The sequence below is a fragment of the Eriocheir sinensis genome, chromosome 42 (genome assembly GCF_024679095.1).
Source record: "Eriocheir sinensis breed Jianghai 21 chromosome 42, ASM2467909v1, whole genome shotgun sequence".
In the NCBI taxonomy this organism is placed as follows: Eukaryota; Metazoa; Arthropoda; class Malacostraca; order Decapoda; family Varunidae; genus Eriocheir; species Eriocheir sinensis.
In genome coordinates, this window is record NC_066550.1 from 4,063,453 (window position 1) to 4,090,110 (window position 26,658).

Sequence of the window (26,658 nt, forward strand, 5' to 3'; positions counted from 1 at the left end):
CGGATCCAATAAGAAGGTTGCTAACCGACCTTGCTAACGTTAACAAAGTTTTGCCGTAGCAACATTCCTAAGGGCCGCTTTCACAGTCGTTTTGTTTGTTTTGATCGTTACCAATGGCGACGATCGCCGCTATAGAATTTCCACTTAAAACTGGCCGATGGGGTAGTGGCGGTTGCGGGGTTAGCCTAGTCCTGCACCTTACCACACACTCTCAACACCTCTCGCTTCCTCTGCAGTCGCCACTACCCCAGAGGCCAGTTTCACGTGGAAAACTATAGCGTCGATCGGCGCCGTTGGTAACGATCAGAACAAACAAAACAACTGTGAAAGCGGCCCTAAAACTCCGATCCAGAAACGAGGCTTAGCATGTTGTTAATACGTTGCTATGACAGGAATCTAGCTGATTGGATAAGCTCCATCGATGACGTCATGAGACCCGCCAGCCAATCACAGTGATTTTCTGAAGCATTTTCAGCCAATCACACGGCTGCCGCGTTTTCTCTCACGCAAGGGGAGGGACGAAAGACGAGACAACTGTACACAGCACACAAAACAGGAGACCCCAGTATAAAAACATGCTAATACAAAGAAAATAACACCGGTAATACCTCCAATAACGTGCTGAAATGAGCCATTGGCAAATACACGCAGCTAGGGCCACCAACACCTGTGTGTGGGGAGGAATAAAACCACATCCATATGCCCCCTTCTCATCCTCCTTCGCAGTACTGCCAGCACCTCTTCAAATGAGTTGAAACAACTCACTCCGTGGGATGGTGACTGATGAGTTCATTAACACTTAGGTCCCGTTCACATTATGCCGACTCTGGCATTGGGCCACGACAAACCAGAGTGTCAGGGCACACGAGGCCTTGGATGTGAACTGTTGATGTGAAAGGGTCGCACATGATCGGAAAAAGGAGCTAGAAACATATAAAACTCCATGACGGACTAGGGGTTGAGCAATATTCGGCCTCAGCAGGTGGGCAGGCGGCAGCAGTCATACAGCACTCATGTGTTGTTGTCTACGAGTGTGCATTGTGTACATATCGGTATTTTGAAGAAATATTGGCTGTGTATACTCACAAACTTATATTTAACGTTCAAAAATCATAAATATATGTAACATGATGGACCTTGCTATTGTTAACAACACCTCTGAGGCATTTGCTGTTTTAGCAACGTTGTGACGTCATAATTTAATTGGTTCTTTGGATGCCGCTCACAACTGTTTACATTGTTATTTCACTTAGCAACAATGCTATCTCAGTTAACAACATTGCTAGCGCTTCTTGGATACCGCCCTTAACTAGACATTGGGGGAGAACTAGGTGGTATAGTCTGACTCGGCTAAACGTGCGTTTGGAGGGGGGTAGGGGGGGGGAGGTCAGCGTAGGGGGAACCCCTCATACAGCTTTGCCGCATGTCTCCTAGCCCGCGATGTAGAAGTGTTGTAATATAAGTGAAACCATGACAAATATGGTCACCAAATATGCATACACATTTAATATCAGTATTATAACGTATGAAGGAACAGTTAACTTTTTTTATGGATGATATATTTATAAGCATATAAAGAAACGTGGCATACATTTTTTATAGCGTTGCTAAAAAAAATGCTATACTTATTATTCAGGTTCCCTTTCGTTTTGGGATGTGTAAGTAGTTTCACAATTATATTAATTTTAGATTATATCGTGAAGAAATGTACGTTAAAATAAGCTGACATAAGTTAAAAAAAAAAAAAAAATTATATATATATATATATATATAGATATATATATAGATATATATATATATATATATATATATATATATATAAAAATATATATATATATATATACGTTCAAATCCTCGTGGCGGTAACGCCACGAGAGAGAGGGAGAGAGAGGTAATCAACGTGGGGTTGAAAACGTGGCAACGCTGTACTCCCGCTTGTTCCTCATAGGGCACTGACACAGCCGCACTCTAAGGTGAGTCTTACTATAGTGATCACAAGGAAATTAGTAGACTGGGCGGTAACCCATGTACTCAACCCTGTGTTGGTGCCAGACTTTAGAAGAGCCGATTACGAGGGGCTTAGAAGACACCTTGAGGAGGTATATTGGAAAACCTTAGGGCTAGATGAGGGCCAGATCTCAGGGCTGGAACCTGAAGGGCAGGGGAACCATGTAAAAATGACCTACAATAATTTAGTTAGAGTAACAGCAGAGGGTCAGAGAGAGCATATCTCTTACCAAGCACGTAAAAAGGAAAATAACGACCCTAAATGGATGACTCGCAGACTCAAATATGAGATTGACTTGAACAGAGGAATTTATAGAAAAATAAAGAACGGGGAAACCCACCTCAGGGGTAGGTATGTTGAACTAACCAAAATCTAAACACGTTAGGTCAGGCGGGACGAGACCGCGCGCGCAGGTGACAGGTGGTGATGACGTCACGTGTGGGCCAAGGAGGGCGTCGGTCGGAGCCGCTCCTACTCTGTCTTTCGCAATATTTAGGGTGTGGACTTAATCCCATAATCTAAATCCCCTCCGAATATAGTTCTGGCCTTCAGTCTGCCTCTGTGCCTTGCATAGGGCACATGTCCCGAGGAGTGTAAATATTATTAATAACGATGCCAAATCAGTGTGCGGTATTTGGCTGTTGCAATAAAAAAGGTAAAGGGGGCAAGAATAACTTACGATGTTTCCGATTCCCAAGAGACGAGAAACTGAGACAGGTGTGGGTAAATGTGTGCCGTAGGAGAGATTCAATCAATGCTAAAAATGCTGTTGTATGTTCTAAGCACTTTACCAGTGACAGTTACATGGATGATATGAAAAGTCGGTTACTTGGTGTTGAAAGTCCTCGGAATAAACGACTTCTGAAGAAAGAAGCTGTACCATCACTCTTCCTCCCAAATGGTAAGTGTTGCTTAACTATTTGTTATGTATATTAGTAGTGATGTTAAATAAATGACCAAGATATATGTAGGCAGTATTCGGTCCTTGAATTCTCATGAAAAATGAGGATTGTACATATCATGATGCATGCAGCTCTTATATGACTCCCTATGTTATATGTAGGTTTTATGTGTATCCCCACAATGTATCTAGATTTTATATGAGTCTCTGTATGCATCAATGATGTATGCGATTCTCCACGGTGTAAACACGTATTTCATAAGTCTCCATGAAGAACACCGTTCTTGACATGTTCTCAGAATGGGTCTCCGTTGTTTCAGTTACCAGTTCAGAAGAAATTTCGACCAAGAGGGCGGAGAGGGCAGAAAAGCGAAGCCAGAAGAGAAGTGTGGAAAAGATGCTGTGTGAATGTAGTCCAAGTGAAAGCTCTGAGGTAGACACTAGTGACGGGGGTGGCATGGTCACACAACTATCAGCTTCTAATGAAGAAAGGAGTGATGGAGGCCTCTTGCAGAATGAAAGTAGGTCACCGACACCCTGCAAAGACTGTCAGGAAATCCGTGAAAGCTTATCTGCCCAAATAAGTAAGCTACAGGATGAAGTGCAACAGTGGCGTACCAGTTATGTCAACTTAAAAGAAAAGAACTCTGAACATGCTATTGATACTGAGGTAAACACAAAAGTGAACAATATTCTGAAACCTTTCTTCACACAAACCCAAATTGATGCTATCATTAATAACAGAAAAACTGTGAAACATTGGCCAGAAGAAGATATAGCTTCTGCCATGACACTAAAGAGCCTTAGTCCGAAATGCTACAGATACTTAAGAAATGTGAAAGGCTTCCCATTACCGTCTGAAACAACACTGAAAGACAGAGCGAGAAATTTTATTTGTGAACCAGGCATCTTGTCATCTGTCTTACAACTCATGAAGTCAAAATCAGATACTATTGATGCTAAAGAAAATTTAGTAGTCATGTGTCTCGATGAAATGAGTATTAGCAAACAGTGGAGTTATGATAAGGGTACAGACACATTATATAAGCCACATAAGTATGTGCAGGTTGTGATGCTGAGAAGCCTGGTAGGCCAATGGAAGCAACCAATTTATTTTCAGTTCGATGACTCAAAGATGCATGATATTGTACTGGATTTAATTGAAAAAGTGGAAGCAGTAGGCTACCAAGTAATAGGTATAGTACATGATTTAGGACCTACTAATCTTCGCTTATGGAAGACACTGGGCATAGATCCGGTCAAAACTAACAAAGTGTCTTTCAAAAATCCATGTGCCGACAGGGAAGTATTTCTTTTTGCCGATGTCCCACATATGATTAAACTAATCAGAAACAATCTTCTGGATTCAGGATTTGTCCTAGAAAATGGTGATACGGTTTCTGATGAATGTATTCGTGAAATGCTAGTAAAGACAAAAACAGAATATGGGTTAGCTTATAAAGTGAGTGATGTGCACCTTAATGTGGTTGGACAGCAAAGACAAAGGGTAAAGTATGCAACACAGCTTCTTTCAAAAAGCTGTGCAAGTGCTATACAATACTTAGGAGAGCGAGGACTGTTGACGAGCAAAAACTGGAAGGCAACAGCTAATTTTCTCTCCTTTGCGGATCAGTGGTTCGATGTTATGAATTCACATATGTATGGGGATAAACAACAGCCCTGTGCATTTGGCATGCATTTGGAGCTGCAGGAAGACATACTGCTTCGAATGGTAAACCTAATGTCAACTATGAGAGTAAAGAACTCTAGATCTAGATCACTCTACGCTTTTCAAAAGGGGATAATTTTATCTTGCAAGTCGCTCATAGGACTCTTTGAAATGCTGAAACAAAGTCATCAACTTGATTTCATAATGACTAGGAGGTTGAATCAAGACTGCCTAGAAAATGTATTTGGCTGTATCAGGCAGATGGGCAGCACTCATGATCACCCAGATGCTGTTAGTTTTAAGTACAGGTTAAAGATCATGTTGGGTAGAGAGGTTGCTTTGGTTAGTGAAAAGAGTAATGTAAGCCAAAATGAAGAACTTTGTGATTCTTTTTTGGCTAAAGTACCCAGTAAAACACAGAGTAAATCAGACTCTCGCGATCGCGAACTTGCACTGGAAATCTGCCTAACTAGTCTTCTGTTTAAAGATATGGAGTTAGATACGGAAGCGGTGGGCGATGAAGTGTCTGTGGACTTGCATGAAAACCAAGAAAATATGGAAAATGTGAATGTATTGGAGTCAGCTAGTACAGTCATAGAAGAACAGTCTCTACAGTATATTGGCGGCTACATTGTGAAAAAGTTTTCAATGAAATACCCAAATCTAGGACATGTGGCAGAGAACTGTGGGTCGCCAACTAACTCATGGACTGAAATGATCAGTAGAGGTCATTTATATATGCCTTCTGATAGCTTTTCTTCCCAGTTAAGTACTATGAGGGCAGTATTTAAAGCCGTTCATGGTGAAGAGCTGAGGGCAGGCACTGAGTGTGTACAAACTCTTACTGCAGAAATGGAACGTGCAGGAGTACATGTGTCATCTGAAGTCATTGCATTTTTTGCTAGAATATCTATCTTCTTTAGGATGAGGCACCTGAATAAAATGATCAAACAGAACAAACAGAAGAGACAGAATGCACTTATTCGCGATGAATGTAGGGGAATGGCAAGGAAGAAAATGAAAATGATAACATAGGCTACATATGCTGTAAATATATACATATGCTGTAAATAATATTTTATGTTCATGTAAATAACTGTTAAGTAGCAATAAAGACACCTGCAGTACGAAGACTTTACCCCTTACTCGACCTTTCCAAAACGCCTACTGAAGGACTCACATCCCCAATTGAGTAAAATTTAATAAATATTTAGGATAAGTAAAGAAAAAACAGAGAGAATATTGTTTAAAGAACTCAAAACCCAGCTGAAAACTGCAGCAGAATCCAGCCGCTGGCCCACGCGTGACGTCACTGCGCGGACCAGGCTGACATTAGCCACCAGGCCGCCCGACCTAACGTGTTTAGATTTTGGAACTAACCAGATCAGTGAAGAAGAACACCCTCCTAGCAAAAAGGAATTATGAGATTGGGGTAGCCAACGAGGCCAAGAGCGATCCCAAGGGCTTCTTCTTCTTGTACAAAACGAAAACAAGGAAGAGAATTGAACCGTTGAAAAGAAACACAGGTGAGCTCGTTGAGAATGGAAAAGATATGAGTAAAACGTTGAATGACTATTTCATCTCAGTTTTTACACAGGAAAATCTAACAACCATTCCGGAGAGAGTTCAGATATATGAGGGCGAAGATAACGACAAGATGAGGATTGTGATCATCACTAGGCAGGTAGTCCAGGATGAGATTGGTAGGTTGAAGAAAAACATATCGTCGGGCCCAGACGAAATATTCCCACGGGTTCAGAAAGAATGCAAGGAGGTCCTCAGTGAACCACTTACCGATATCTTTAAGATGTCGGTAAATTCTGGATATGTGCCCAACCAATGGAAAGTAGCTAATGTGACACCGATTTTCAAAAAGGGAGACAAGTCAGCCACCTCAAATTATCGCCCTATTAGCTTAACATCAGTTGTAGGCAAGATATTGGAGTCAATTATAGCCGGGAGCATTCGGGACCATCTAGAGAAGCATAGTTTAATTCATGACTCACAGCATGGATTCACGATGGGTAGGTTATTCCTTACTAACCTGTTGCCCTTCTACACTAAAGTAATCGAGGCGGTTGACAAGAGATGAAAACTATGACATACTGTATCTAGATTTTAGTAGTGCGTTCGACAAAGTCCCTCATCACCGGCTATTACTAAAATTAAAGGCTCACGGAGTAGATGGGAAAGTTTTGAACTGGATTAGGACTTAGTTTAGTGATAGGAAGCAGAGAGTACAAATCAATGGTAAAAAATCTGAATGGGGCAGTGTTACGAGTGGAGTCCCACAGGTGTCGATGCTGGGTCCACTGCTCTTTATTATTTACATCAATGATTTGGACACAGGAATTAGTAGTGCTGCCAGTAAGTTCGCAGATGATACCAAGATCGGTAGAGTAATCCAGTCAGACCAGGACGCTAGCGTTCTCCAGGATGAGCTTGACAGACTATATGATTGGGCGGGGCAGATGGAATTCAATGTCGGGAAGTGTAGTATTCTTAGTGTAGGTAGGAATAACCCCTCACACAATTACTCCCTAAATGACACTCCTCTAAGCATGTCTGGGTGTGAGAGAGACTTAAGAGTCTTAGTGAGCGCTGACCTCCGTCCTACGGCTCAATGCATTCAGGCTAAAAATCGTGCAAACAGGGTACTGGGTTCAATCTCAAAGAGCGTAAGCAATAGGAGCGCTGAAATCATCCTCAAACTTTTCTTAGCACTAGTTAGACCTCATTTCTGGTCACCCTACTATAGAATGGATATCAAGATGTTAGAATCTGTACAGAGGAGGATGACAAAGATGATTCAGGGGCTGAGAAGCTTGCCTTATGAAGACATACAGAAGCATTTAAATCTACACTCTCAAGAAAGGCGAAGGTTGCGAGGAGACCTGATCGAAGTCTATAAATGGATGAATGGCTTCAATAAAGGAGATGTCACCCCCAGCTTTAGCTTTCATCCTCTTTCACTGACCAGCCTAGTAAACAAGCCTACAACTTTGCTCTCCTCAACGCTCTAGAGCAGTTGATTCACCTCCATACACGTATTCCCGACCGTCTTGGAAACAGGCCCAACATACTAGAGCTCTTCCTTACCTCTAACCCTTCTACTTACTCTGTCAAACTGTTCTCTCCGTTGGGCTCCTCCGATCACAACCTTATTTTTGTATCCTGTCCTACCGCTCCTGTACACCCTCTGGACCCACCGAAGAGGCGATGCTTCTGGCATTTTGCTTCCGCTCGGTGGGACGACCTGAGAATGCACTTTCCGATTTCCCGTGGAATGGTTACTGCTTCCAGGAAAGATACCCCTCTGTGTGTGCTCAGCGCATCACAGAGGTGATTGTCTCTGAGAATGTAGGCACACATTCCACGTACTTTCTCTACTCCTCATGCTGAAAAGCCTTGGTTTAATCACGCTTGTTCTGGTGCTATCAAAGATAGAGCGGCAGCTCACAAAAGGTAACATAGCCTTCACACTCCTTCTAACCATGATCTTTATATTTCTGCCCGGAATCGTGCAAAAGCTATTCTTCGACTTACCAAAAGCTCTTTCAGCAATAGGAAATGTCAAAACCTTGCTTTTTCTAATTCTTCCAGATACTTCTGGCACCCAGCAAAAAATATCTCCTCCAATTCACTTCTTCATTTTCCCTCCTCTCCTTAACCCTGACGGCAGCACCGCCGTCTCATCTATTTCTCATGCTGAACTGACTCCACCTGTGTGCTTCATGAAGCGTTACTGTGCCAGCTCAAACTCTACTGCTAAATATACGAGTCCCGCTCACTTGATTCAGGCAAGTGAAGCCACACCCAACACACGCAGTGATACCAACATGAGTAGCATGTTATCAATGGCTTCGTCCTTGGTGTCAGTTTGTATCGTGCTGAATGTGTAACGATACTTATTTGAGTGTGTGTACATGGAGTTGTTGTTGTTGTTGTTGTTTGATAAATTTATTACGCAATAGCGTCAGACATTATTATGCGTTAGACGAGAATCAACTGTATAACGGAGGTCAATGTGATGTGGGCTCGCACACACGAGCTCTCTTTCCTTCCCACACACAGACGCACACACGAATAACCAAGGAAATCAGTACAACACAGCAGTGATCAAGAGCAGCTATTTAGCTAAAGCCAATGGACACACACACACACACACACACACACACACACACACACACACAGAGAAGGCTGGAAACAAAGCAGTACAAAACAAGTGTTATCAAATGCAACTGTTTAACTAGAGACAATGGACACACACACACACACACACACACACACACACACACACACACACACTAAAACAGGAAGCAAGTTGATGCAGTATTCACAATTCAGAAAAAATCTAACGGTACAAGTGCCGCGTAGGGCACACAACAGTGTGAGAATCCACCAAAACGAGGGTGGCGCACCAGGAGTACATCGAGGAAGTCGTGGTGTAAGAGGTGGCGGCAGACAGCATCCAACGGTTGCCCCTGGGGTAGCAAACCACGAACAGTGGGGCAGGCCAGGCAGTAGTGTTCGATGGTGTTTGACAGCGGTGAGCGGCACAGGAGAAGTTCAGTGAATACAGGCTCCCCCTCCACCCCGGCGACCTGCCATGATGGACGGTAGCCCAGCCGCAGACGTGCGGAAACAACATTATGTCTCCGAACCATGAGGCCCCGGCGACGGTAGGAGTATTTGTGGCGATAAACGGACTCGTAGTGGTTGATGGTGACGCTGTGAGGCCTCTCTGCATCCCTACGACTCCGTGTAGGAAGAAAGCGGCGGAGCGGACTCTGGAGAGATAGCAGAGCAGGGAGAGAGGTTCAGGTTCAGGTTCAGGTAGATTGCGGAAGTCTTTCCTTTGGATCGGCACTTCCTGATGTGGTCTTGATATTGTGGTCTTGTGGTCTGGGTCCGGGTCTGGGTCTTATATCTGATTTAGCTTCACTATATTGATTTTATCTTTTTCTCTCGTATTTCCCAGAATTTAAAGGTCGTTCTTTTACTTTGTTCAATCACTACTTGCACTACTTGCAAGTAACATTCCATCGTCCGCAAAGAAGAGTGATGTTATGTTAAAGTTCTCGTCTCTGTACCCTTTGTTCAGCTTCTCCAACTGATGCATAATTTTGTATGTAACTAATTTGAATAATGTTGTCGAACCCGTGCATCCCTATCTTATTCTGCTGCTGACCTCTATCGTTAGCTTTTCTTTTTCATCCAGCCTGACCTTAGTTAGGTCCCCATCATACAATTTTGTGATTATGTCAATAGCTTTCTCATTTATGTTATATTCCATTAGCATTTTAACCACTGAGTCCCTTTTTACACTTTCAAATGCTTTCACAAAGTCAATTAATATATTACTATTATTTATTTTTTATTTATAAATGACTTTTCTACACAATGTCTCAAAATAAGAATATTGTTCTCCATTCTCGCACCAGCCGTAAATCCTGCCTGATTTTCTTTTTCCCAGTGATTTTTATTAACTTGTTCTTCAGTACCTATCCTTATTACAGCCATTATTAGCTTGTATCCTATGTTTGTCAGAGCTATTGGTCGGTATTCATTTACTTTTGGTTTTCTTACTTTAAAATACTTAATGGTTTCACGAATGTAGACAGATCAACATTGTTTATGATCGATGACACTTTGCGCACGAGGAACAATGGCGTAAAATTCAGATGTAGACAAGTAAATTCAGACTGCACCAAATTTTTCTTCACCAACGTTGTAGTGCGAGAATGGAATAAGCTCCCATCATCAGTGGTCCAGTGTAACACGATTGACTCCTTCAAAAATAAGCTCGACCGTCACTTCCTTCACCTTAATATCAACTAGAGTAGAAATGCAACGTTTTGGAGTCTTCTGATTAATGTAAAATCACTTAGGTTTAAGGACAGACCACCAAGTCTGGACCATGGGGTCTGTGTGGTCTGATTTTCTATGTAAATCTATGTAAATCTCTCTCTCCTTCTTCTTCTTCTTCTTCTTCTTCTTCTTCTTCTTCTTCTTGGGTGTTTTATTGGGCTAGTTAGGCTGTGGGACCACAGCCTCCAGAGCCCCGTAAGTAGTAGTTGCTATCAGGTGTTGTTTTTGTTTTTGTTTTGAGAATGAAGAACGAAAAACTGAAGAAGTGGTGGATAGGAAGCGAAAGGAAGGAGTAAGGGTGTTGATAGAAAGAAGTGAAAAAAAGGAAGAAGGGAAGAAAGGTTTAAAGATTGCGTACACAAACATAGATGGTCTTATATGAAAGAAAATTGAACTAACGGATTATTTAACGGAAAGTGATCCAGAACTGGAACTTGTGCTGGAGGGAAAGAGCAAGTACAACGTTTGGAGAAAAGATAGGAAAGAAGGAAAGGGAGGAGAAGTGATGATAATGAAAAAACAAATCTTGAAAGTGACGGAAGTGAGATATGGAAATGACAGTGCGGAGGTGATGGCTGTGCAGGTACTGGTAAAAGGTGAAGAGAAGAATAACATAATAACAGCCTGTGTCCCCCTAAAACCAAAAGTTGGAATGAAGTAAGATATAATGCGATGCTAGAAAATACAATACGGGCCCTGACAGATGAAATAAAAAAATAATAAAAAGGTAATATTAACAGGAAACTTCAATTGCAAAGAAGTGAAATGGGAAGATTTTGTAACGGAGGGTGGTGAAAATACTTGGGGAAGTAAACTATTAAAGCTGGTAACAGATAACCTGATGACGCAGTGGGTGCAAGGAGAAACAAGGTTGAGGAGATGACGAACCATCAAAACTTGACCTAATTTCCACAAAAAAACGTAGTTGGATGAAGGAGTCAGTCATGAGTTCCCCTTATAGTGCAGCAGGTAAAGTCATTTTCTCACTAAAATACTTCAGTTAATGATGTAAGCACCAAATTTTCTGCATAACTTCTCCATAGAGCAACTTTTCAAAATGACTGGGTGGCCGCCCAAAATTTCAAAATGGCGGCCGTTTTTCAGGATGGCCGCCCGTCAAGGTTTTAACATAGGACTTATGTGCCTCTGGTCATGTTTTGATGCATTTATTTTGGTTTTACATACTCAAGGTAGAGTGAATATACATAAGCAAAATGTACTTATGTTGAATATATCATAATGGATATATGAAAACAAAGATGGTATCCAATATGGCGGCCAAAAACCTTAAATGATCGTGTACAGACCTCAGTAGGCATGAAACAATTTTTTTTTTCAATGTAATAGTTTTGAATGTACCGTTGATTGCCATGAAAAAAACTCTTGACACTATTAGTTTGCATGCCTATGTAGAATTTAGGTGGTGGTTTTTAATATTTAGCTTTAGTTTAAAAGAGTGAATGTCAGCGCACAAGCAGGGCACACTGATGACTTCACTGCTGTGTAACTCAGCATGGGGTTCAGTGTCAGCTCATCTTGTTTTGTTTAGTGTCCCAAATGCTTTCTAATAGCCCCATATCTAGTTAGACAGCCACACCTGAATTGATAGGGTGTGCCAGCGCGAGAGAGCCGAGCCAAGGCTCATGTACTTATCCGAATGGTGTACAGATTACACGGGACTTAAATGGGACTGGATGAATGATCGGGCTAGGTGTAGGGTAACCGAACCTAGTTGTATCCCATACATAAATGTGCATATCAGATTAAGATGGTAAAAGGATAGACCCTCGGCCTTAGTCAAGAGTTCATAATGGCAAATGTGAATGCAATCACAGGCAGAAGGAAGACTGACTGGAGCAAATGTTGTCTTTGCCAGGAAGACAAGAAAAATGAAGTTCTTACTTCACCCTCAGCCTCTGTACATCATAGTCCAGAACATGATGGGTACGTGATGAGCTCAACCAACGTGCCATTGATCCATGAGATAGGTGAAATGCCGCTCACATTTGATCTAGCAAGGCTGGATGAAGGCAGTGGCATTTTTTTTTACAGAAAAGGAGACAGGAATGAAAAAAAAGCCCGCTACTTACTGCTCCTGAATAGAGTACAGAGGAGTGGCCAAAAAGAGAGGTCAATTTCGGCAGGAGAGGTGTCCTGATGCCCTCCTCTTGAAAGAGTTCAAGTCGTAGGCAGGAGGAAATACAGATGAAGGAAGAATGTTTCAGAGTTTACCAGCGTGAGCGATGAAAGAGTGAAGATGCTGGTTAACTCTTGCATAAGGGGTTTAGACAGTATAGGGATGAACTTGATTAGAAAGTCGTGTGAGGCGAGGCCGCGGGAGAGGGGGAGGCATGCAGTTAGCAAGTTCAGAAGAACAGTCAGCGTGAAAATATCGATAGAAGATAGAAAGAGAGGCAGAAGAAGTAGAAGACTATCAGTAAGAGGAAGAGAGCTGATGAGACGAAGAGCCTTAGACTCCAGTCTGTCCAATAGAGCTGTGTGAGTGGAGCGCCCCCCACACGTGAAATGCGTACTCCATACGAGGGCGGACAAGACCCCTGGATATGGATAGCAACTGTGCGGGGGAGAAGAACTGGCGGAGACGATACAGAACGCCCAACATCGAGGAAGCTGATTTAGTGAGAGAGGAGATGTGAAGTTTCCAGTTAAGATTTTGAGTTAAGGATAGACCGAGGATATTTAGTGTTGAAGAAGGTGACAGCTGAGTGTTGTCGAAGAATAGGGGATAGGTGTTGGAAGAATGTGTCGAGTTGATTAGTGGAGAACTTGAGTTTTTGAGGCATTGAAGGACACAAAGTTCCTTCTACCCCAATCGGAAATGATAGCAAGGTCTGAGGTTAAGCGATCTGCAGCCTCCAGTCTGGAATCATGTACTTTCTGTTGGGATGGTCTTCTATTGAAAGAAGTTGAATAATGCAGAGTGGAGTCATCAGCGTATGAGTGGACAGGACAGTTTGTTATGGAAAGATCATTGATGAATAACAGGAAGAGAGTCTGTGATAGGACAGAGCCCTGTGGAACACCACTGTTAATAGGTTTAAGGGAAGAACAGTGACCGTCTACCACGGCAGAGATATAACGGCCGGAAAGGAAACTGGAGATAAAGGAACAGAGAGAGGGATAGAATCCGAAAGAAGGCAGTTTAGAAAGCAAAGACTGCCAGATTCTATCGAGGGCTTTCGATATGTCTAGCGCAACAGAGAAGTTTCTCCGAAACGGTTAAAAGAGGATGACCAAGAGCCAGTTAAGAGAGCAAGAAGATCGCCAGTAGAACGCCCCTGCGGAACCCATACTGGCGATTAGATAGAAGGTTAGAAGTAGAAAGGTGCTTTTGAATCTTCGGGTTAAGGATTGATTCAAAAGCTTTAGATAGACAGGAAAGTCAAGCTATAGGGCGGTAGTTTGAGGGATTGGAACGGTCACCTTCCTTAGGCACAGGCTGTACGAAGGCGTACTTCCAGCAGGAAGGAAAGGTAGATGTTGATAGGCAGAGACGAAAGAGTTTGACCAGGCAGGGTGTCATTACGGAAGCACAGTTTTTAAGAACAATAGGAGGCACTCCATCAGGGGTGGGTTTCATCAAAGTTCCCAAGTCCTTGGAAGTGTGCTCAAGGAGTCCCAAGCGTGCGAGAAACCTTGGGCATGTTTCACGAAAGCTCCCAAGCCTTGGAACTCTGCCTATCTCGCTCGCCGCCTTGGGAGGCCATGCGGGGTCTCCCAAGCGCTCCCAAGGAAGGTTCCAAGCGTCAGACTGTAAACATGGCAGCCCGTGAACAACCCCGCCAGCGCCGACCAAGGAATTTTCGCCCGAGAAGGGACATCTTTAATGAGTACGATGACACCGAGTTCAAGAAGAGGTACACCTGGTGGATCGTGCTGGCCTGTTGTTCGTCACTGACTTGGTGCGACACGTGACTGGCAACAGGACTGAGAGGAGCCGTGCGGTCACAGCGGAGCTGAAAGTGGCGTTGACTCTGTTATACCTCGCCACCGGGAAAATGCAGCAGTGCAGCGCAGATGACTTTGGAGTTTCCCGGGCCACAGTCAGCAGAATCATCACCCAGACCGTGGATGCTCTCGTGACACAAGAGAATATGAGGCGGTTCATGGGCTTCCTTTTAAACCGGGGGAAGAAGCAGAGAATGAAGGCGGAGTTTGCCGATATTGCTGGTTTTCCCGGTGTGGTGGGTGCTGTTGATGGCACCCACGTAAGAATAGTGGCCCCTCATGAGCACGAAGAAGTGTACGTCAACCGCAAGAACTACCACAGCATCAATGTGCAAGTGTTATTTGATGCACAGTATAAGCTGCGGGCAATGGTGGCGAGGTGGCCAGGGTCTACTCACGACGCACTAAATGTTTGTTTACACCGTGGTGCCGTTGAAGATGCAGACGGAACAAAAATACGTGCACATATTCCTTACAATGAAGATACTATCGCTGTATTTCAACTAAATATCAATTGTTTATATTTATAATTCCATAATTATACATAAGAAGTGTAATTTAGGTTAATTGAAGACATATTAGACGTCAAAGCGACGCGGAAGATTGGCAACGCTGGTTTCTCCCAAGACCGCCCCAATCCTACTTGGAAGTGCTTGTGGCGCGGTGATGAAACACGCCCAAGAAATTCTCCCAACTGTGCGTGACGTCACCACGCCTGGGAGAGCACTATGATGAAACCCACCCCAGGTCCATAAGCCTTCTGAGAGTTGAGGCCAGAGAGGGCATATAAAACATCATTATGAATAATCTTAATAACAGGCATAAGGAAGTCAGACGGTGGATGAATAGGAGGAATATGCCCAGAATCGTCCAGGGTGGAGTTGTTACAGAAAGTTTGAGCAAAGAGTTCAGCCTTAGAGATAGATGAGACGGCGGTGGTACCGTCAGGGTTAAGGAGAGGAGGGAAAGAGGAAGAAGTTAATTATTTTTGGCTAGGTGGCAGAAGTCACGGGAAGAATTAGAAAAAAAACAAGGTTTTGACATTTTATCTTTTTGAAAGAGCTTTTAGTAAGCTGAAGAATAGATTTGGCACGGTTCCCGGTAGAAATATAAAGATCATGGTTAGCAGGAGTGCGAAGGCATAGAGGCAACAGTACGACAAAACATGGCAAAATACCACAAGAACTGCAGAATCATTTTTAATAATACAAAACTTGATCGTGCAAAAAAACGAAGACCTACAGTTGAAGATAGTGGACCATAACAAAAGTAAGCGGACCGGGAATCTCGATAGGAGACTACGTGAGTGTGCTCAAACACTTAATGATGGTAAGCTATTGGCAAAACTAAGTGCAGGTGATGCAATGTGAGGTGTAGTCATTGTCTTATTTGAGAACCTGTTTTCATTCATTTTGTCAAATCGCTGTTTTCAATCTTTAAGTGTCATCATTATGACCATAGTTCATTAGTTCACGGGCATATTGGTCCTTTTTTTTCAGTCGCCAGTTCGCCACATGCCGATTGAAAAATACGAATAATTTTTTTTAAAAGTTTATTTTTCGTTTCTTAGGCCCATGGGATTTTTAATTGAATTGATGATGTTGTGACTAATGATTAACTGAATGAGCCTTTTTAGGTCCATATAATTATATATTTTTTCTATTGCAGATGATTAGTTGAATGGCAATGTATTCCTCTTTCGGGTCATGTCTGTTTTTTTCTTTACTTTGTGATCTAAGATTGTTATTTTTTTTCAATCCAAAGTTCTTAATCTTCTCTTAGCCAATGTAGGCCAATAAAAATGCTAGAAACTGATTATCTGGCCTCATAAATGTAGGCATAGATAAAATTTTCATGTCTCTATCTTTCTTTGTTGCTGAGTTATGAAACAAAAATGTTTCACGGCGGCCATTTTGATAGCCATTTAAAAAAAATGGCAAATATACCAGAAGAAACTCTGGTGACGTAATCAGTGAACTTTTCTACTCAAAAAAACATCATTTGAATAGTGAATAATTTTTCTTCTAACAATTACATACACTCAGTGTCGAAAATCGTTACAAGTAGCGGCCATCTTGAAATTTTGCGTGGCCACCCAGATTTTTCAAAAGAGAGGGTTAAAGTGAGCCCTTGTGCAAAATTTCATGCTTGCATCACTAACAGTTACTGAAGTATTTTTCTACTTATCTGCTGCACTATTAGGAAAAAGCGACCATGAACTATTGGAGATGAAAACTTTGGAAGGATGTGAATTTCGAGAGGAGGCTTATAAGGAAAAGAAGGAAAAACTATGCTAAGGCAGATTGCGTTGGACTCATGACTTTCTTCGGTGGGGTAGACTGGACTGATATGAAGAGGAGTACTGATATTGAAGAGAAATATGACATTTCTATGAATATTTACAACAGAGGAATAGAGATATATGTTCCATTCTACACAGTAAAAACTAAAGGAGAGAAAACATGGTTTGGATGGAGGTGTGAGACAGCAAGAAGAAATAAAAATAAGGCATGGAGGAATTTAAAGAAAAGACCAAATAAGAACAATAGGGACAAATATAAAAAAAAAAGCAAGAAATGAGTATGTAAAAATAAGGAGAGATTGATTATTGGGGCGTTTGTCTTGGCGCCGCAACTACAAGGTCATGTGGCGCCGAATAAAAGATAAAATAAAATATTTTATACTATATCAAATACTAAACCAAACAGTATTTAATTAAAAACAAGTAAAAGAATGACTCAATACAAGGACAATAAAACCAACAGGAAGTTGAGGACGCCAGCCTCCTGTAGGAAGCCATAAACATCATGTCCCGGGGAGAGTGCCTTCTCCCCCAGCACCAGAGAGAGAGAAACTCCCATCTCCGCCCCGACACCGGGGGAGGTACCGCTCTCGCAGGTCCCCCAGACTGGGGCACTCGACCAGTAAATGCCGAACAGTCAGGAGGACCAAACAGTCATCACAGTAGGGCTGAACTCCCCGGGACATGAGGAAGCCATGTGTATATCTTGTGTGACCAATCCTAATGCGGGCCAGGACAGTCTCCTTCTTACGCCTTCTTTGGGGAGGCGGTGGCTGAGTGGATAGCGTGACGGCGCCTCATCTAGGACGACGCGAGTTCGCGCCCTGCCCGGTGCCACAAGCCGGGATTTTTCAGTCACCGCCGAGAGGCATGAGACTACCCACATGCTGTCCAAAAGACCACCTTCAACCCGGGCCGGCATCCAAGAAGCTTAACAACGCGAAAGCAACCAAATAGCAACCGCCTGGCCAGAATTTGGTATCTGAAGCCGCGGAGGAGGGCGTTAGAGGGTTGCTAGCGCGGCGCTAGCGGGTTGCTAATAACATTACCTCCCGATTGGTGTTAAGGGGTTGTTATGCTCTTACCAAAATACATATGTGCACAAAATAACCTGATATTAACGGTTTGCAAGCGTTACCGCCAAGGGAGTATGATTTTGTGATGCATAAAGTGAAATCTCTCATGAAACACCGAAAAATACAGTGAGGATGAAGAGGTAAATGTGCCGTTGGAGACGCGCACGCAGTCACCACAATATGTTGTTGCAGACTGACAGTAGAGTACCGCCAAAATGGAAATAATCTTTGCACGTATGTACGATCGTGCAATGAGGAGGGAGAGACGTTTTCGGGATCGCCTTGACCCCCAAGCATTAAATGACAATGATCTCATCCTCAAATACCGCTACCCTCGGCATACCTTGCAGCAGATGATCGAGGAGATGCAGCCTCACCTGCAAAGGAGGACCCATCGTGGCCATGCAATACCAACCCACACCCAGGTTTTGCTGGCCCTGAGGATATTTGCAAGTGGCTCCTTCCAAAATGTCATTGGAGACACTGCTGGTAAGATAGTGTGATCACATATAGAATACGTGCGTTATTCTGGTGATGCATACTTATTACATCTTCACCTCAGGATTCTGGCTTTTTTTTCTTTGAGAAAGTGAAAATAAAGTTATATGAAATCCCATAAATAACGTTACCTACGTCACGGCTATATATGTTTTTGTGAATGGGCGAATAAAATGATGTTGAAAGTTAGTCATGACATTTAGGTGTGGCTGCCTTTCAAGATGAAAGGCACTACAGCAAAGTGACTGTACGCCACGGTTTATAAAGTTATTAGCCAGTGGTAGGAACATGTCAAGAAAAATTCCTACCCGGTAGTGTCAAAATATGTGAGTGAATGATTATTAATGGAGATGAGAGTGAGACAGCCCCCGTGGTACTTGACGGCAGGTTAGGTTAGGTAATGTCTGGTTATTAACCAAAAGGATATTATTATTGCAAAGGTCAGAATTTTTTCATGAAACTAGTTTTTCCTGATAGATATCAATGTGCTTTTCATAAATCAGACATTTGTTTGCATCAGAAAAATATCCGATGAAAAGAAATATGAATGAAAAAGAGTTTTATCCACCCTTAGAAAAAAATATCTTAACATCACTGCAATAAATTTTGCAGGAAATATGTAAAGGGGTACTTTACCCCATTTGGTTATACTAATTTAACCAAACCTAACGTGCCGTCAAGTACCCCGGGGGCTGCTCTTTCCGTAACGACTCGCGTTATTAATCATGAGCTCCTCCGCTGTCCTGAAAGCTCGGCCGACTGCGTTGACTGATTGCGCTACTTCCTCCCAGGCTTTTTTCTTCCTGTCTGCAGTGATTTTGCTGTCCAGCTTCCCCCGTATCACAGCAGCCCGACTCTCCACCCTCTGTGCCAGGGTTAGGATCTCCGTATCGCTGAACCGTGGCCGATGCATTTTCTTAGATGGTCCAGTAGCCATACTGTTGGTGTTAAACGCACTGTCAGGACTTGTGAGTGTAGCCTGTGGTGAATAGATGCTGTCTGAAGGCTTGTAAATAATGCCGCGTGACTCCCACAACCTCAAGAGAAAGGCTTCTTGTGATTGGCTGTCTTGCGTGTGACGTCGAGTCAGTGAGTAGCAGTGACGTATCACCATAGTTGGGCGTTACCGCGATAAGTTATCGCGATACTTTATCGCTGATAACAAAATCGGGTTATCGGCCACCCGCTACTTATTTAAATATATATATATATCGGTATCTTCGTTACTTTTGTAATCAAGCTAGCGATAATCGCTACTTTTTTCCGCCTCTCAGAATAAAAACACGCTGTCTCCTCCCTACTGCGCATTGTTATAGTAGGACATCAATGTATTATTATTATTATTTAATATCACCACGAATTAGGCATACAGTTGTCAATGGAAAAAGCCCACGACAGATAGATCACGCCACCTTATAGGAATGTCGTCCGTCAGTGTTTACCGTCTCAGTTTTGTATACTTCGCACTTCGATGGTGCGCAGAGGTCACCTTGACGTACGTGACCAATTGTAACAATTATTTTCCAACCTGTAACTCGTCATTCCTTCACGAGAGTCCGACTGACACACAACGACAGTCGCTTTCGCTCCGACGCTTCTTGTACATATAGGCTTCGAATATAATTCGCCTTAAGGAAGCTGAAGTCTTAATCAACGCCCTTTAAACGCCCCCCGACAAGCCCGTTACATTTGGTTGGCAGCGGTCACCACTGCGCCTGTGCCTTCTCTACCTCGTTCTCCTCCAAGCCTCGAGAACTCACCAACAAACTCCGGGGACAGGCGTACAAAGGAAGGAAGGAGTCACAGTCCTGCCGTCCGCGGCAACGCACCAGCCGTCCGCGGCAACGCACCAGCCGTCCGCGGCAACTCACCAGGCGCCAGCTACGAGCACCTCACAAGGTGCCGGCTACAAGCAACTCACCAGGCGCCGGCTACAAGCAACTCACCAGGCGCCAGCTCCAAGCAACTCTACCGGCGTCAAGCTACAAACCCCGAGCACACCCACAGGCCTACGCAGCCGAAAGCGAGGGCCACAATCTACAAGCCGCTCCCCCGCTTCAAGCCAGCACTGCTACGAGCACTGCAAGCCACTCCACGATACGGCAGAAGTATTCACACCAGCAAGGAGGAGGCACGCCCCACTGACCTTGGAACACCCCACATGCCCCTCGCTCCACAGCTGGCGGCAACACCGCCGCTGCCGGGAGCATCGGCCCAAACCTCTTCCGGCAAACAGTCAGCAAGGGTACCCGCGGACATCTCCTGGTGACTGCAAGCTGTTACCACTACCGTTTCCTGCACGGCGTCTTCTCAAGAGGTTACACGCCCAGGTCGTCTTATCTGCCACCGCGGCCCATCTCTTAATATAACAAGAACGCCGCGGCCGTCATACGTCTGGCGGCAGTGTACCGGCCCCCATTCGCTCAATTCGCTGGGTTAGCAGTTTTCAGCAGCCATTACGAGTCCTCCGATGTCCGCCCTTCCCTCACCTCTCACCGCCGCTGTAGCCGCGGCCGAGGTTTCCTGACGCGCCTCCAACGACTGCACGTACCCCAGGGCATCACAAGCCTTCGCCCTCTCCACTACATCAGCTGATTAATCTTGGTATTTGTGGATATTCCCTTCTTGTCAAAATATGCCGGCTCGGCTTATTTCATTATTGTTCCGTGCAGAGGCACGACCTTTTTTATTTCTGTGTTCCTAACACTGTTAATCAGTCATAATTGTGAGAGTAACGTTCATTCGCATACGATATTGATTCTTTCTTATTGTTTGCTAGCGAGTATATTGAGTATAGTGTGAGTTCCCTGATCAAAGTTAATCTTCATCAGTGTGCCCTGCCTCCGTTTTCTTTTCGCCGCTCGAGAGAAAACGTGAGCTTCAATGGTATACTCACTTAAAATACCACAGTGATTATCAAGTTATTTTTTTTTATATACCCATAACATTATGGCATTCCATTATAACCTTAACTTCTATTACGTCTGACAGGCACCTTGCTAGCCATTCTTTCTTGCCTTTTTAGGGTTTCGGCGCAAACTATTAATTCATAGACGTTCCGTTTATTGGTTAATATTTACAGCTATCAACATATGCCCCTATTTTGTAAATGATTTAATCCATAGTATGACTACAGACACCCTCGCTAAACTCGGCGACGCTTTTATGCATTTAACACAGACCACAGACGAAGGGGGTACGGAACACGATACCACAACCGGTGAATTTCCTAAGGTAATCTTATGTTCAGGCACTCATTATTTATTTAGTCGCCATTGCGACTGGAGCAGAATTAATCACACAAGACCTTGTCGCACACTCGCTTTAATGCGGTTTACCTGCGGGATAAGCGATACATTCACTTAATCATACAGCACACGACACAGCATAACAGATAATTGATACAGACACATCGAGTATACCAAATTTGTCACCTTATCCTAACAGATCATTAACAATGCACTCTTAAACTCACGACATTGAGGGTCTAATGACAGCCTTTGCAGCTCTTCTCTTTCTCGTCAGCCGTGGGAGACGGGAACTCGGCCGCCCCCCCCTGACGCCGTCTCACTCCCGTCTCTCCTCCCGCCCGAGGCGAACCTCTCTATGGCCCCTCATTTGACCCTAGGGTCAACCATGAGGCCCTCCTAATCTATGCCTTTTAGGCACTGTAAACAACATGCCGGGGCGCCCCGACTACTCGCTCGGGGCGCCCCGCTCTATCTCTAATATTCTACATTCATACACTCCATACATATGGCCTTCATAGGCGCGACATACCATAGGCGCGACTACAATTTATCAATACCAGGCAGCAGAATTCGTTCACCCCCGGGTTCGTCTGAATACTTACAACCCACTCAAGGTTCAACAACACCCTCACCATCAACCCCTCGCAACAGCCGCAGCATTGCAGGCTCAAAGTAAGGTATCTCTCACCTGTAGTTTTTGCAAGCAATCAGGACATTCTGAACATTATTGCTTCGCGAAACGTAGGGATTCAACACATTCAAGACAGGGCTCAGATAGGAGATCAGGAGGTTACAGGGGCGGGCATCATTCATCACACAGGAACCCTAGGCCAAACCATCAGCGGAAGGGTGCCTTTTGCATTATCCACGGGAATTGTTTTCATGATTCAGACAGTTGTTCTGCAATACAAAAGGCCAAGGAGGAACAGAAGTACAAGTCCTCAGCGGACAGTAAACCACACTCCTCTTCTCAGAATAAAAAGACATGACTTCGTGACAGCGCCGAGGCGTATATCCAAGTGTCCCTTAAGGACAATACTAATTGGGAGCAACTTGACTCCGTCATTGCCGCCTTGGGACGGACAAGCATAATTGCCCTCCCTTGCAAGGTGGGCAGAATTTCACTCACCTTAGCGGTTGACACAGGTGCGACAGTCAATGCCATCTCCGACTCCGCTTACAGGTCACTGACACGACAAGCGAGTGGGGAAAATTGGCCGCTCCAAGAGAACGACCTGAATGTGGTAGGTGTGACGGGCACCACTTTGGGAATCCTTGGGCGAGTACCACTAACGGTCAGCTTACATAAAAAAGTATGTCCCTTTCGAGATTTCTTTTATGTCTCTAGCAGGTTTGCCTTACCTGTGGATGGGATCTTAGGATTAAACGCCATGAAAGACCTGCACATAACCATAAACCCGGAAAGCAACGCGATCGTGTATCAAGGCCGACGCATACAGGGGATGGTAAATCCATCGCCTCTGTCACCTGTAATCCCACCCTCAGAGGGGGAAAATGACCAACCCACCACAGACTCAGGGACTGCCACCGCCCAACTGTCACCTCTTACTGTCAAACCACACGAAAACATTGCAGACTTGTGGCGGACAGTAACGGCAGTCGTTGTAGGTCCTCATATAGTTCCGGATCGTGCTGCAAAACTTGTTAAAATCCGTTTGCCTAACGCCCCTCCGACGGGCAGTGATGTGTGTATCGACGGAGTTCCTCACATACACCGCGTGACGGTGGAGGTAACTCTTGCGACAGTCAAGGAGGGAGGTTTTGCAGAGGCATTGGTAATAAACACGTCTGGATCCCCTGTATCCTTAAAACACGGTGTTAGATTATGCCGGTGTCTAGTGTATGGGAGAAATGTCGCCCCGGAACCAGCTGAATACCCTTCAGCCCAAGTCTCAGGCATAACCTCGGCGTGTCAGGCTTCTCCCAAACAAGACACAGCTAATTTAGAGGCATTCCTAAAAGTTGCACACTATTCCGATATTAAGCCAACCTTAGTCCAGCTCCTGGAACATTATAGGGGGGCGCTTGCTCTACCAGGCAAGCCGCTTGGAGTTACGCAGTGTGCTGGACACCACATGAAGTTAAAACCCAATACAAATCCTGTATATATCAATGCGTACAAGCTCCCCCACAGTCAGAGGGAGGTCGTGCAACAACTTATCTCTGAAATGTTAGAACAAGGTGTCAATATAGAATCGAATTCCCCGTGGAATTCACCCTTGTTTCTGGTTCCAAAGAAAGACGGTTCTTATCGTCCTGTGATTGATTTCCGGCGTGTGAACACCGCGACCGTGGATGATCATTTTCCGCTTCCCGTTCTTAGAGATCTTCTGATGTGTCTCGGTAGAGGAAATAAAGTCTTTACGAGTCTTGATCTGGTCAGTGGCTACTGGCAACTGCCCATGGCCCCCGAGTCACGTGAAATAACGGCTTTCAGCACGCCTCATGGCCACTATGAGTGGACGAGGATGCCATTCGGGCTCAAAGGAGCTCCCTTGACCTTCCAAAGGACAATGAACAGTATTTTTGGTGACTTGCTGGGCAACTCTGTCTATGTGTATTTAGACGACATCATCATAGCAAGTAAAGACGTGCATGCACACATGGAAACACTAAAAGCAGTCCTACACAGACTTCAAGAGGTCGGATTAAAGCTCAAAATCACCAAATGTGAATTTTTAAAGCCTCGGATCAAGTTCTTGGGGCATGTCGTGGACGAATTCGGCATCCACACAGTGGACGACAAAATAAAAGCTATTGCCGAGTTCCCTCAGCCAACGTCTGCGGACAAGGTACGGTCTTTCTTGGGTGTCGCAGGTTATTACAGGCCTTTCATAAAGGACTTCGCAGCACGCGCGAGTCTCCTAACCCATCTATTAAAGAAAGACGTACCATTTCAGTGGCTCCCAGCTCAACAAACGAGCTTTGAGAATTTAAAGAAAGCGCTTACACAGGCTCCGGTCCTTGTCTTTCCGGATTTCAAGGACCCCTTTCAGCTTTGTACCGACGTTTCGGCTAGTGGACTAGGAGCCGCTCTGATGCAAACAGATAAGTCTGGCAAAAAGCATGTGATAGCGTTCCCCAGTCGAGTACTAACAGCTCCGGAAAAGAACTATTCTGTTACCCACCTAGAGGCTCTTGCCATTGTGTGGGCTCTGAAGCATTTTCGTGACATAGTGATGGGGTACATAATTGTGGTGTATACGGACCACGCGGCCATAACTGATCTTTTCAAGGGAAAAAACCTACACGGTCGTCTGGCAAGATGGTTCTTAACGATCCAAGCATGCACTCCGGAGATAGAATATATCACCGGGAAAACAAATGTGGTCGCAGATGCCTTATCTCGGAATATTCCGATAGGCGCGATTACCACCCCAGAGGTCATCCACAACTTCACTTCACCTGAGCTACACACTGCTCAGCGAGACCACCCTGTGTGGAAGAGGTTAATTTACGCCCTCGAGTCGGGAGACGAATCAAACCTTCCTGAAATGCCAGTTCCCTTTTCACAATTCTTCCTATCAGAGGACAACCTCCTTTGTAGGTCATGGCCAACCAAACCGGTACCTATAGACCAACTGGTCATCCCAGACAAATACGTCCCCGTGACGCTTAAGCTGGTCCATAACACACCCATTGCGGGTCACCCAGGAAGAGAGCAGGCGCTATCTGTCACCAGACGAAAATTCTACTGGCCCACATTACGGGTTGATGTAGAAAAACATGTCGCACATTGCGTCGTTTGTGCTAAGCACAAGGGGTCCGCCAAAGGGCCAGCACCTATGTTGCAATACCCAGTACCAGGGGCGCCATGGGATGTTGTTAATATAGACTTATTACAGCTCCCCCAGAGCCAACATGGTTCGCGCTACTTATTGGTGTGCTTCGACCAGTTCTCTAGGTTTCTAGTTCTAGCGCCTCTCAAGGACAAGACAGCCACACGCGTGGCCCATGCCCTCGTGACTCACGTGTTGTGTCCACATTCGTCTCCTCGAATTCTTTTGAGTGACAATGGCACCGAGTTTAGGAACTCAGTATTGAGCGAAATATGCGCTCAGTTTAACATCACGCAATCCTTCATCACAGCTGCTAATGGGTTGGGGGAGAGGGCTAATAGGAAAATCTTACAGGTCCTCAGGCCTATCGTGAACGATCTCCACGATAACTGGGAGGATTGTCTATCGCACATAGCCGCTTCCATAAATACGTCGATAAACGACTCTACGGGGAAGTCTCCCTACTACATCTTATATGGGGTGGAGAAACGTCTTCCGTACGACTTCCTAACAATCCCACAACAACCTCTCTACAACATTGATAGGTACACACAACAGCAGATGCATATGTTTTCCAAGATACACTCAGAAGTTAGGTGTACGTTAAAAGCTACGAAGGTTGAAATGATGTCAAAACAACACAAACAGGCCGTCCCGGTGAATTTAAAAGAGGGTGACACAGTCATGGTTAAGCAAGCGGAAAGGAGTTCGAAACTGGGGGCTAAATTTGTGGGTCCTTACCGAGTTGTTCGGAATGTTAGGGGTAATCGGTTCGAGGTTCTCGAGTCGAATAGTGGAGTCAGTCTAGAAGTTTACAGTGATCGTCTGAAAGTAATTCCCTCACCTTTGGACCTTGATATTGGTAATTCCCCCTCAGAGTCAAATGTTCAACAAGATAATCCCAACATCCATAGCTATAACTTGAGACCACGTGTTTAAATACTTCATTCCCACCACTTTCAGATCATGATGTTGCGTTTTTGAGTCGGATCAGGACGCTAGTATTCTCCAAGGTGAACCCAACAGATTATATGACTGGGCGGATAAATGGCAGATGGAGTTCAATGTAGGGAAGTGCAGTATTCTGAGTGTAGGTAGGAACAACGCCTCACATAACTATTGCTTAAATGACACTCTCATAAGTAGATCTGGGTGCGAGAGGGATTTAGGGGTCTTAGTGAGCTCTGATCTCCGTCCAAGGGCACAATGCATTCAAGCTAGAAATCGAGCTAATAGGGTACTGGGATTTATTTCAAGGAGCGTAAGCAACAGAAGCCCCGAGGTCTTCCTCAAACTATATTTAGCATTAGTTA

The 26,658-nt window shown here is 44.4% G+C and overlaps 1 long non-coding RNA gene across 1 annotated transcript; it reads left to right on the top strand.

Annotated features, from left to right (window-relative positions):
• Positions 1-2,440: 2,440 nt before the first annotated feature.
• LOC127009836 (uncharacterized) lies at positions 2,441-5,705 on the top strand. The gene is made up of 2 exons (XR_007762473.1): positions 2,441-3,160; positions 5,066-5,705. It is a non-coding gene; the product is annotated as an uncharacterized LOC127009836 (long non-coding RNA).
• Positions 5,706-26,658: the final 20,953 nt, after the last annotated feature.